This window comes from Phalangium opilio, unplaced genomic scaffold (assembly GCF_054372755.1).
Source record: "Phalangium opilio isolate 3A_F unplaced genomic scaffold, DU_Popi_V2 ptg000063l_1, whole genome shotgun sequence".
NCBI lineage: Eukaryota > Metazoa > Arthropoda > Arachnida > Opiliones > Phalangiidae > Phalangium > Phalangium opilio.
Window position 1 is genome coordinate 6,857,360 of NW_028324180.1, and position 13,830 is coordinate 6,871,189.

Sequence of the window (13,830 nt, forward strand, 5' to 3'; positions counted from 1 at the left end):
CACATTTTAAAATGGGACTAACGTTACATATAATGTAAATTTCATCATAATTATCAATATTTTAATTAAAAAAAGTGAATTAAAATGAATTTTGAAAACATGTATATTAACGACCCCACTTGTCCGTTGAAATGACAGCGAAGGTCCCCACTTGTAAAATTTTCTAGTTTAAAAAAATATCTTCAAATATTTGAAGGAACCGTAAAGATCCTATTTCTAAAATTTCATCATAATAATCTACATTTTAATTACAAAAGTATAATATACATGTATTTAGAAAATGTGTGTATAAAAGACCCCACTTGTCTTTTGAAATGACAGCCAAGGTCCCCACTTGTAAATTTATCGAGTGTGAAAAATTATCTTGAAATACTTGATGTAACCATATAGGCTTTGACACTAATTCAAAATCTAAAAATTTATACACAAATGTCCCCAGATATATGGTAGGAAGACGGTTTAGGTCCCCACTTGTAAACATGAAATTGGCTCAAAACTTAAAAGTTAAGCTAGAAATAGGACTGATTACATAAATTTCATTCTGATAATCAATATTTTAACTATAAAATTATAATATACATGAAATTTGAAAATGTGTGTTTAAAAGACCCCACTTGTCAGTTGAAATGACAGTGATGGTCCCCACTTGTAAATGTATCGGGTGTGAAAAATGAAAAACTTGATGGAATCATATAGGCTTTGAAACTAATTCAAAATCTCTTAATTTATACACAAATGTCCCCAGATATAAGGTAGGAAGACGGTTTAGGTCCCCACTTGTAAATTTATCGAGTGTGAAAAATGAAATTGAAATACTTGATGGAACCATATAGGCTTTGACAATAATTCAAAATCTAATAGTTCATACACAAATGTCCCCAGATATAAGGTACGAAGACGGTTTAGGTCCCCACTTGCAAACCTGAAATTAGCTCAAAACTTAAGTGTTAAGCTAGAAATAGGACTGATTACTTAAATTTCATTCTGATAATCAATATTTTAACTATAAAATTATAATATACATGAAATTTGAAAATGTGTGTTTAAAGGACCCCACTTCTCAGTTGAAATGACAGTGAAGGTCCCCACTTGTAAATTTATCGAGTGTGAAAAATGAAATTGAAATACCTGATGGAACCATATAGGCTTCGACACTAGTACCAAATCTAATAATTTATACACAAATGTCCCCAGATATAAGGTTGGAAGACTGTTTAGGTCCCCACTTGTAAACCTGAAATTAGCTCAAAACTTAAGTGTTAAGCTAGAATTAGGACTGATTACTTAAATTTCATTCTGATAATCAATATTTAAACTATAAAATTAAAATATACATGAAATTAGAAAATGTGTGTTTAAAAGACCCCACTTGTCTGTTGAAATGACTGTGAAGGTCCCCACTTATAAATTTATCGAGTGTGAAAAATGAAATTGAAATACCTGATGGAAATATATAGACTTTGACACTTGTTTAAAACCTAATAATTTATACACAAATGTCCCCAGATATGAGGTTGGAAGACGGTTTAGGTCCCCACTTGTAAACCTGAAATCAGCTCAAAACTTAAATGTTAAGCCTTTAAAAGTTCCGATTACCTAAATTTCATTATAATAATCAATATTAAAACTATAAAATTAAAATATACATGAAATTTGAAAATGTGTGTTTAAAAGACCCCACTTGTCAGTTGAAATGACAGTGAAGGTCCCCACTTGTAAATTTATCGAGTGTGAAAAATGAAATTGAAATACCTGATGGAACCATATAGGCTTCGACACTAGTACAAAATCTAATAATTTATACACAAATGTCCCCAGATATAAGGTTGGAAGACTGTTTAGGTCCCCACTTGTAAACCTGAAATTAGCTCAAAACTTAAGTGTTAAGCTAGAATTAGGACTGATTACTTAAATTTCATTCTGATAATCAATATTTAAACTATAAAATTAAAATATACATGAAATTAGAAAATGTGTGTTTAAAAGACCCCACTTGTCTGTTGAAATGACTGTGAAGGTCCCCACTTGTAAATTTATCGAGTGTGAAAAATGAAATTGAAATACTTGATGGAAATATATAGACTTTGACACTAGTTTAAAACCTAATAATTTATACACAAATGTCCCCAGATATAAGGTTGGAAGACGGTTTAGGTCCCCACTTGTAAACCTGAAATCAGCTCAAAACTTAAGTGTTAAGCCTTTAAAAGTTCCGATTACCTAAATTTCATTATAATAATCAATATTAAAACTATAAAATTAAAATATACATGAAATTTGAAAATGTGTGTTTAAAAGACCCCACTTGTCAGTTGAAATGAGAGTGAAGGTCCCCACTTGTAAATTTATCGAGTGTGAAAAATGAAATTGAAATACTTGACGGAACCATATAGGCTTTGACACTAATTCAAAATCTAATAGTTCATACACAAATGTCCCCAGATATAAGGTAGGAAGACGGTTTAGGTCCCCACTTGTAAACCTGAAATTAGCTCAAAACTTAAGTGTTAAGCTAGAAATAGGACTGATTACTTAAATTTCATTCTGATAATCAATATTTAAACTATAAAATTAAAATATACATGAAATTAGAAAATTCTGTTTAAAAGACCCCACTTGTTTGTTGAAATGACGATGAAGGTCCCCACTTGTAAATTTATTGAGTGTGAAAAATGAAATTGAAATACCTGATGGAAATATATAGGCTTTGACACTAATTAAAACCTAATAATTAATACACAAATGTCCCCAGATATAAGGTTGGAAGACGGTTTAGGTCCCCACTTGTAAACCTGAAATCAGCTCAAAACTTAAGTGTTAAGCCTTTAAAAGGTCCGATTTCCTAAATTTCATTATAATAATCAATATTTAAACTATAAAATTAAAATATACATGAAATTAGAAAATGTGTGTTTAATAGACCCCACTTGTCTGTTGAAATGACGGTGAAGGTCCCCACTTGTAAATTTATCGAGTGTGAAAAATGAAATTGAAATACTTGATGGAACCATATAGGCTTTGACACTAATTCAAAATCTAATAACTTATACACAAATGTCCCCAGATATAAGGTTGGAAGACGGTTTAGGTCCCCACTTGTAAACCTGAAATTAGCTCAAAACTTAAGTGTTAAGCTAGAAATAGGACTGATTACTTAAATTTCATTCTGATAATCAATATTTAAACTATAAAATTAAAATATACATGAAATTAGAAAATTGTGTTTAAAAGACCCCACTTGTTTGTTGAAATGACGTTGAAGGTCCCCACTTGTAAATTTATCGAGTGTGAAAAATGAAATTGAAATACCTGATGGAACCATATAGGCTTCGACACTAGTACAAAATCTAATAATTTATACACAAATGTCCCCAGATATAAGGTTGGAAGACTGTTTAGGTCCCCACTTGTAAACCTGAAATTAGCTCAAAACTTAAGTGTTAAGCTAGAAATAGGACTGATTACCTAAATTTCATTCTGATAATCAATATTTAAACTATAAAATTAAAATATACATGAAATTAGAAAATGTGTGTTTAAAAGACCCCACTTGTCTGTTGAAATGACTGTGAAGGTCCCCACTTGTAAATTTATCGAGTGTGAAAAATGAAATTGAAATACCTGATGGAAATATATAGACTTTGACACTAATTTAAAACCTAATAATTTATACACAAATGTCCCCAGATATAAGGTTGGAAGACGGTTTAGGTCCCCACTTGTAAACCTGAAATCAGCTCAAAACTTAAGTGTTAAGCCTTTAAAAGTTCCGATTACCTAAATTTCATTATAATAATCAATATTAAAACTATAAAATTAAAATATACCTGAAATTAGAAAATGTGTGTTTAAAAGACCCCACTTGTCTGTTGAAATGACGGTGAAGATCCCCACTTGTAAATTTATCGAGTGTGAAAAATGAAATTGAAATACCTGATGGAACCATATAGGCTTCGACACTAGTACAAAATCTAATAATTTATACACAAATGTCCCCAGATATAAGGTTGGAAGACGGTTTAGGTCCCCACTTGTAAACCTGAAATCAGCTCAAAACTTAAGTGTTAAGCTAGAAATAGGACTGATTACTTAAATTTCATTCTGATAATCAATATTTTAACTATAAAATTATAATATACATGAAATTTGAAAATATGTGTTTAAAGGACCCCACTTCTCAGTTGAAATGACAGTGAAGGTCCCCACTTGTAAATTTATCGAGTGTGAAAAATGAAATTGAAATACCTGATGGAACCATATAGGCTTCGACACTAGTACAAAATCTAATAATTTATACACAAATGTCCCCAGATATAAGGTTGGAAGACTGTTTAGGTCCCCACTTGTAAACCTGAAATTAGCTCAAAACTTAAGTGTTAAGCTAGAATTAGGACTGATTACTTAAATTTCATTCTGATAATCAATATTTAAACTATAAAATTAAAATATACATGAAATTAGAAAATGTGTGTTTAAAAGACCCCACTTGTCTCTTGAAATGACTGTGAAGGTCCCCACTTGTAAATTTATCGAGTGTGAAAAATGAAATTGAAATACCTGATGGAAATATATAGACTTTGACACTTGTTTAAAACCTAATAATTTATACACAAATGTCCCCAGATATGAGGTTGGAAGACGGTTTAGGTCCCCACTTGTAAACCTGAAATCAGCTCAAAACTTAAGTGTTAAGCCTTTAAAAGTTCCGATTACCTAAATTTCATTATAATAATCAATATTAAAACTATAAAATTAAAATATACATGAAATTTGAAAATGTGTGTTTAAAAGACCCCACTTGTCAGTTGAAATGACAGTGAAGGTCCCCACTTGTAAATTTATCGAGTGTGAAAAATGAAATTGAAATACCTGATGGAACCATATAGGCTTCGACACTAGTACAAAATCTAATAATTTATACACAAATGTCCCCAGATATAAGGTTGGAAGACTGTTTAGGTCCCCACTTGTAAACCTGAAATTAGCTCAAAACTTAAGTGTTAAGCTAGAATTAGGACTGATTACTTAAATTTCATTCTGATAATCAATATTTAAACTATAAAATTAAAATATACATGAAATTAGAAAATGTGTGTTTAAAAGACCCCACTTGTCTGTTGAAATGACTGTGAAGGTCCCCACTTGTAAATTTATCGAGTGTCAAAAATGAAATTGAAATACCTGATGGAAATATATAGACTTTGACACTTGTTTAAAACCTAATAATTTATACACAAATGTCCCCAGATATGAGGTTGGAAGACGGTTTAGGTCCCCACTTGTAAACCTGAAATCAGCTCAAAACTTAAGTGTTAAGCCTTTAAAAGTTCCGATTACCTAAATTTCATTATAATAATCAATATTAAAACTATAAAATTAAAATATACATGAAATTTGAAAATGTGTGTTTAAAAGACCCCACTTGTCAGTTGAAATGACAGTGAAGGTCCCCACTTGTAAATTTATCGAGTGTGAAAAATGAAATTGAAATACCTGATGGAACCATATAGGCTTCGACACTAGTACAAAATCTAATAATTTATACACAAATGTCCCCAGATATAAGGTTGGAAGACTGTTTAGGTCCCCACTTGTAAACCTGAAATTAGCTCAAAACTTAAGTGTTAAGCTAGAATTAGGACTGATTACTTAAATTTCATTCTGATAATCAATATTTAAACTATAAAATTAAAATATACATGAAATTAGAAAATGTGTGTTTAAAAGACCCCACTTGTCTGTTGAAATGACTGTGAAGGTCCCCACTTGTAAATTTATCGAGTGTGAAAAATGAAATTGAAATACTTGATGGAAATATATAGACTTTGACACTAGTTTAAAACCTAATAATTTATACACAAATGTCCCCAGATATAAGGTTGGAAGACGGTTCAGGTCCCCACTTGTAAACCTGAAATCAGCTCAAAACTTAAGTGTTAAGCCTTTAAAAGTTCCGATTACCTAAATTTCATTATAATAATCAATATTAAAACTATAAAATTAAAATATACATGAAATTTGAAAATGTGTGTTTAAAAGACCCTACTTGTCAGTTGAAATGAGAGTGAAGGTCCCCACTTGTAAATTTATCGAGTGTGAAAAATGAAATTGAAATACTTGACGGAACCATATAGGCTTTGACACTAATTCAAAATCTAATAGTTCATACACAAATGTCCCCAGATATAAGGTAGGAAGACGGTTTAGGTCCCCACTTGTAAACCTGAAATTAGCTCAAAACTTAAGTGTTAAGCTAGAAATAGGACTGATTACTTAAATTTCATTCTGATAATCAATATTTAAACTATAAAATTAAAATATACATGAAATTAGAAAATTCTGTTTAAAAGACCCCACTTGTTTGTTGAAATGACGTTGAAGGTCCCCACTTGTAAATTTATTGAGTGTGAAAAATGAAATTGAAATACTTGATTGAACCATATAGGCTTTGACACTAATTTAAAACATAATAATTTATACAAAAATGTCCCCAGATATAAGGTTGGAAGACTGTTTAGGTCCCCACTTGGAAACCTGAAATCAGCTCAAAACTTAAGTGTTAAGCCTTTAAAAGGTCTTATTACCTAAATTTCATTATAATAATCAATATTAAAACTATAAAATTAAAATATACATGAAATTAGAAAATTCTGTTTAAAAGACCCCACTTGTTTGTTGAAATGACGTTGAAGGTCCCCACTTGTAAATTTATTGAGTGTGAAAAATGAAATTGAAATACTTGATTGAACCATATAGGATTTGACACTAATTTAAAACATAATAATTTATACAAAAATGTCCCCAGATATAAGGTTGGAAGACTGTTTAGGTCCCCACTTGGAAACCTGAAATCAGCTCAAAACTTAAGTGTTAAGCCTTTAAAAGGTCTTATTACCTAAATTTCATTATAATAATCAATATTAAAACTATAAAATTAAAATATACCTGAAATTAGAAAATGGGTGTTTAAAAGACCCCACTTGTCTGTTGAAATGACGGTGAAGGTCCCCACTTGTAAATTTATCGAGTGTGAAAAATGAAATTGAAATACCTGATGGAAATATATAGACTTTGACACTAATTTAAAACCTAATAATTTATACACAAATGTCCCCAGATATAAGGTTGGAAGACGGTTTAGGTCCCCACTTGTAAACCTGAAATCAGCTCAAAACTTAAGTGTTAAGCCTTTAAAAGTTCCGATTACCTAAATTTCATTATAATAATCAATATTAAAACTATAAAATTAAAATATACCTGAAATTAGAAAATGTGTGTTTAAAAGACCCCACTTGTCTGTTGAAATGACGGTGAAGGTCCCCACTTGTAAATTTATCGAGTGTGAAAAATGAAATTGAAATACCTGATGGAACCATATAGGCTTCGACACTAGTACAAAATCTAATAATTTATACACAAATGTCCCCAGATATAAGGTTGGAAGACTGTTTAGGTCCCCACTTGTAAACCTGAAATTAGCTCAAAACTTAAGTGTTAAGCTAGAATTAGGACTGATTACTTAAATTTCATTCTGATAATCAATATTTAAACTATAAAATTAAAATATACATGAAATTAGAAAATGTGTGTTTAAAAGACCCCACTTGTCTGTTGAAATGACTGTGAAGGTCCCCACTTGTAAATTTATCGAGTGTCAAAAATGAAATTGAAATACCTGATGGAAATATATAGACTTTGACACTTGTTTAAAACCTAATAATTTATACACAAATGTCCCCAGATATGAGGTTGGAAGACGGTTTAGGTCCCCACTTGTAAACCTGAAATCAGCTCAAAACTTAAGTGTTAAGCCTTTAAAAGTTCCGATTACCTAAATTTCATTATAATAATCAATATTAAAACTATAAAATTAAAATATACATGAAATTTGAAAATGTGTGTTTAAAAGACCCCACTTGTCAGTTGAAATGACAGTGAAGGTCCCCACTTGTAAATTTATCGAGTGTGAAAAATGAAATTGAAATACCTGATGGAACCATATAGGCTTCGACACTAGTACAAAATCTAATAATTTATACACAAATGTCCCCAGATATAAGGTTGGAAGACTGTTTAGGTCCCCACTTGTAAACCTGAAATTAGCTCAAAACTTAAGTGTTAAGCTAGAATTAGGACTGATTACTTAAATTTCATTCTGATAATCAATATTTAAACTATAAAATTAAAATATACATGAAATTAGAAAATGTGTGTTTAAAAGACCCCACTTGTCTGTTGAAATGACTGTGAAGGTCCCCACTTGTAAATTTATCGAGTGTGAAAAATGAAATTGAAATACTTGATGGAAATATATAGACTTTGACACTAGTTTAAAACCTAATAATTTATACACAAATGTCCCCAGATATAAGGTTGGAAGACGGTTCAGGTCCCCACTTGTAAACCTGAAATCAGCTCAAAACTTAAGTGTTAAGCCTTTAAAAGTTCCGATTACCTAAATTTCATTATAATAATCAATATTAAAACTATAAAATTAAAATATACATGAAATTTGAAAATGTGTGTTTAAAAGACCCTACTTGTCAGTTGAAATGAGAGTGAAGGTCCCCACTTGTAAATTTATCGAGTGTGAAAAATGAAATTGAAATACTTGACGGAACCATATAGGCTTTGACACTAATTCAAAATCTAATAGTTCATACACAAATGTCCCCAGATATAAGGTAGGAAGACGGTTTAGGTCCCCACTTGTAAACCTGAAATTAGCTCAAAACTTAAGTGTTAAGCTAGAAATAGGACTGATTACTTAAATTTCATTCTGATAATCAATATTTAAACTATAAAATTAAAATATACATGAAATTAGAAAATTCTGTTTAAAAGACCCCACTTGTTTGTTGAAATGACGTTGAAGGTCCCCACTTGTAAATTTATTGAGTGTGAAAAATGAAATTGAAATACTTGATTGAACCATATAGGCTTTGACACTAATTTAAAACATAATAATTTATACAAAAATGTCCCCAGATATAAGGTTGGAAGACTGTTTAGGTCCCCACTTGGAAACCTGAAATCAGCTCAAAACTTAAGTGTTAAGCCTTTAAAAGGTCTTATTACCTAAATTTCATTATAATAATCAATATTAAAACTATAAAATTAAAATATACATGAAATTAGAAAATTCTGTTTAAAAGACCCCACTTGTTTGTTGAAATGACGTTGAAGGTCCCCACTTGTAAATTTATTGAGTGTGAAAAATGAAATTGAAATACTTGATTGAACCATATAGGATTTGACACTAATTTAAAACATAATAATTTATACAAAAATGTCCCCAGATATAAGGTTGGAAGACTGTTTAGGTCCCCACTTGGAAACCTGAAATCAGCTCAAAACTTAAGTGTTAAGCCTTTAAAAGGTCTTATTACCTAAATTTCATTATAATAATCAATATTAAAACTATAAAATTAAAATATACCTGAAATTAGAAAATGTGTGTTTAAAAGACCCCACTTGTCTGTTGAAATGACGGTGAAGGTCCCCACTTGTAAATTTATCGAGTGTGAAAAATGAAATTGAAATACCTGATGGAAATATATAGACTTTGACACTAATTTAAAACCTAATAATTTATACACAAATGTCCCCAGATATAAGGTTGGAAGACGGTTTAGGTCCCCACTTGTAAACCTGAAATCAGCTCAAAACTTAAGTGTTAAGCCTTTAAAAGTTCCGATTACCTAAATTTCATTATAATAATCAATATTAAAACTATAAAATTAAAATATACCTGAAATTAGAAAATGTGTGTTTAAAAGACCCCACTTGTCTGTTGAAATGACGGTGAAGGTCCCCACTTGTAAATTTATCGAGTGTGAAAAATGAAATTGAAATACCTGATGGAACCATATAGGCTTCGACACTAGTACAAAATCTAATAATTTATACACAAATGTCCCCAGATATAAGGTTGGAAGACGGTTTAGGTCCCCACTTGTAAACCTGAAATCAGCTCAAAACTTAAGTGTTAAGCCTTTAAAAGTTCCGATTACCTAAATTTCATTATAATAATCAATATTAAAACTATAAAATTAAAATATACATGAAATTTGAAAATGTGTGTTTAAAAGACCCCACTTGTCAGTTGAAATGAGAGTGAAGTTCCCCACTTGTAAATTTATCGAGTGTGAAAAATGAAATTGAAATACTTGACGGAACCATATAGGCTTTGACACTAATTCAAAATCTAATAGTTCATACACAAATGTCCCCAGATATAAGGTAGGAAGACGGTTTAGGTCCCCACTTGTAAACCTGAAATTAGCTCAAAACTTAAGTGTTAAGCTAGAAATAGGACTGATTACTTAAATTTCATTCTGATAATCAATATTTAAACTATAAAATTAAAATATACATGAAATTAGAAAATTCTGTTTAAAAGAGACACTTGTTTGTTGAAATGACGTTGAAGGTCCCCACTTGTAAATTTATTGAGTGTGAAAAATGAAATTGAAATACTTGATTGAACCATATAGGCTTTGACACTAATTTAAAACATAATAATTTATACAAAAATGTCCCCAGATATAAGGTTGGAAGACTGTTTAGGTCCCCACTTGGAAACCTGAAATCAGCTCAAAACTTAAGTGTTAAGCCTTTAAAAGGTCTTATTACCTAAATTTCATTATAATAATCAATATTAAAACTATAAAATTAAAATATACCTGAAATTAGAAAATGTGTGTTTAAAAGACCCCACTTGTCTGTTGAAATGACGGTGAAGGTCCCCACTTGTAAATTTATCGAGTGTGAAAAATGAAATTGAAATACTTGATGGAACCATATAGGCTTTGACACTAATTCAAAATCTAATAACTTATACACAAATGTCCCCAGATATAAGGTTGGAAGACGGTTTAGGTCCCCACTTGTAAACCTGAAATTAGCTCAAAACTTAAGTGTTAAGCCTTTAAAAGTTCCGATTACCTAAATTTCATTATAATAATCAATATTAAAACTATAAAATTAAAATATACATGAAATTTGAAAATGTGTGTTTAAAAGACCCCACTTGTCAGTTGAAATGAGAGTGAAGTTCCCCACTTGTAAATTTATCGAGTGTGAAAAATGAAATTGAAATACTTGACGGAACCATATAGGCTTTGACACTAATTCAAAATCTAATAGTTCATACACAAATGTCCCCAGATATAAGGTAGGAAGACGGTTTAGGTCCCCACTTGTAAACCTGAAATTAGCTCAAAACTTAAGTGTTAAGCTAGAAATAGGACTGATTACTTAAATTTCATTCTGATAATCAATATTTAAACTATAAAATTAAAATATACATGAAATTAGAAAATTCTGTTTAAAAGAGACACTTGTTTGTTGAAATGACGTTGAAGGTCCCCACTTGTAAATTTATTGAGTGTGAAAAATGAAATTGAAATACTTGATTGAACCATATAGGCTTTGACACTAATTTAAAACATAATAATTTATACAAAAATGTCCCCAGATATAAGGTTGGAAGACTGTTTAGGTCCCCACTTGGAAACCTGAAATCAGCTCAAAACTTAAGTGTTAAGCCTTTAAAAGGTCTTATTACCTAAATTTCATTATAATAATCAATATTAAAACTATAAAATTAAAATATACCTGAAATTAGAAAATGTGTGTTTAAAAGACCCCACTTGTCTGTTGAAATGACGGTGAAGGTCCCCACTTGTAAATTTATCGAGTGTGAAAAATGAAATTGAAATACTTGATGGAACCATATAGGCTTTGACACTAATTCAAAATCTAATAACTTATACACAAATGTCCCCAGATATAAGGTTGGAAGACGGTTTAGGTCCCCACTTGTAAACCTGAAATTAGCTCAAAACTTAAGTGTTAAGCTAGAAATAGGACTGATTACTTAAATTTCATTCTGATAATCAATATTTAAACTATAAAATTAAAATATACATGAAATTAGAAAATTGTGTTTAAAAGACCCCACTTGTTTGTTGAAATGACGTTGAAGGTCCCCACTTGTAAATTTATCGAGTGTGAAAAATGAAATTGAAATACCTGATGGAACCATATAGGCTTCGACACTAGTACAAAATCTAATAATTTATACACAAATGTCCCCAGATATAAGGTTGGAAGACTGTTTAGGTCCCCACTTGTAAACCTGAAATTAGCTCAAAACTTAAGTGTTAAGCTAGAAATAGGACTGATTACCTAAATTTCATTCTGATAATCAATATTTAAACTATAAAATTAAAATATACATGAAATTAGAAAATGTGTGTTTAAAAGACCCCACTTGTCTGTTGAAATGACTGTGAAGGTCCCCACTTGTAAAAATATCGAGTGTGAAAAATGAAATTGAAATACCTGATGGAAATATATAGACTTTGACACTAATTTAAAACCTAATAATTTATACACAAATGTCCCCAGATATAAGGTTGGAAGACGGTTTAGGTCCCCACTTGTAAACCTGAAATCAGCTCAAAACTTAAGTGTTAAGCCTTTAAAAGTTCCGATTACCTAAATTTCATTATAATAATCAATATTAAAACTATAAAATTAAAATATACCTGAAATTAGAAAATGTGTGTTTAAAAGACCCCACTTGTCTGTTGAAATGACGGTGAAGGTCCCCACTTGTAAATTTATCGAGTGTGAAAAATGAAATTGAAATACCTGATGGAACCATATAGGCTTCGACACTAGTACAAAATCTAATAATTTATACACAAATGTCCCCAGATATAAGGTTGGAAGACGGTTTAGGTCCCCACTTGTAAACCTGAAATCAGCTCAAAACTTAAGTGTTAAGCCTTTAAAAGTTCCGATTACCTAAATTTCATTATAATAATCAATATTAAAACTATAAAATTAAAATATACATGAAATTTGAAAATGTGTGTTTAAAAGACCCCACTTGTCAGTTGAAATGAGAGTGAAGTTCCCCACTTGTAAATTTATCGAGTGTGAAAAATGAAATTGAAATACTTGACGGAACCATATAGGCTTTGACACTAATTCAAAATCTAATAGTTCATACACAAATGTCCCCAGATATAAGGTAGGAAGACGGTTTAGGTCCCCACTTGTAAACCTGAAATTAGCTCAAAACTTAAGTGTTAAGCTAGAAATAGGACTGATTACTTAAATTTCATTCTGATAATCAATATTTAAACTATAAAATTAAAATATACATGAAATTAGAAAATTCTGTTTAAAAGACCCCACTTGTTTGTTGAAATGACGTTGAAGGTCCCCACTTGTAAATTTATTGAGTGTGAAAAATGAAATTGAAATACTTGATTGAACCATATAGGCTTTGACACTAATTTAAAACATAATAATTTATACAAAAATGTCCCCAGATATAAGGTTGGAAGACTGTTTAGGTCCCCACTTGGAAACCTGAAATCAGCTCAAAACTTAAGTGTTAAGCCTTTAAAAGGTCTTATTACCTAAATTTCATTATAATAATCAATATTAAAACTATAAAATTAAAATATACCTGAAATTAGAAAATGTGTGTTTAAAAGACCCCACTTGTCTGTTGAAATGACGGTGAAGGTCCCCACTTGTAAATTTATCGAGTGTGAAAAATGAAATTGAAATACCTGATGGAACCATATAGGCTTCGACACTAGTACAAAATCTAATAATTTATACACAAATGTCCCCAGATATAAGGTTGGAAGACTGTTTAGGTCCCCACTTGTAAACCTGAAATTAGCTCAAAACTTAAGTGTTAAGCTTGAAATAGGACTGATTACTTAAATTTCATTCTGATAATCAATATTTAAACTATAAAATTAAAATATACATGAAATTAGAAAATGTGTGTTTAAAAGA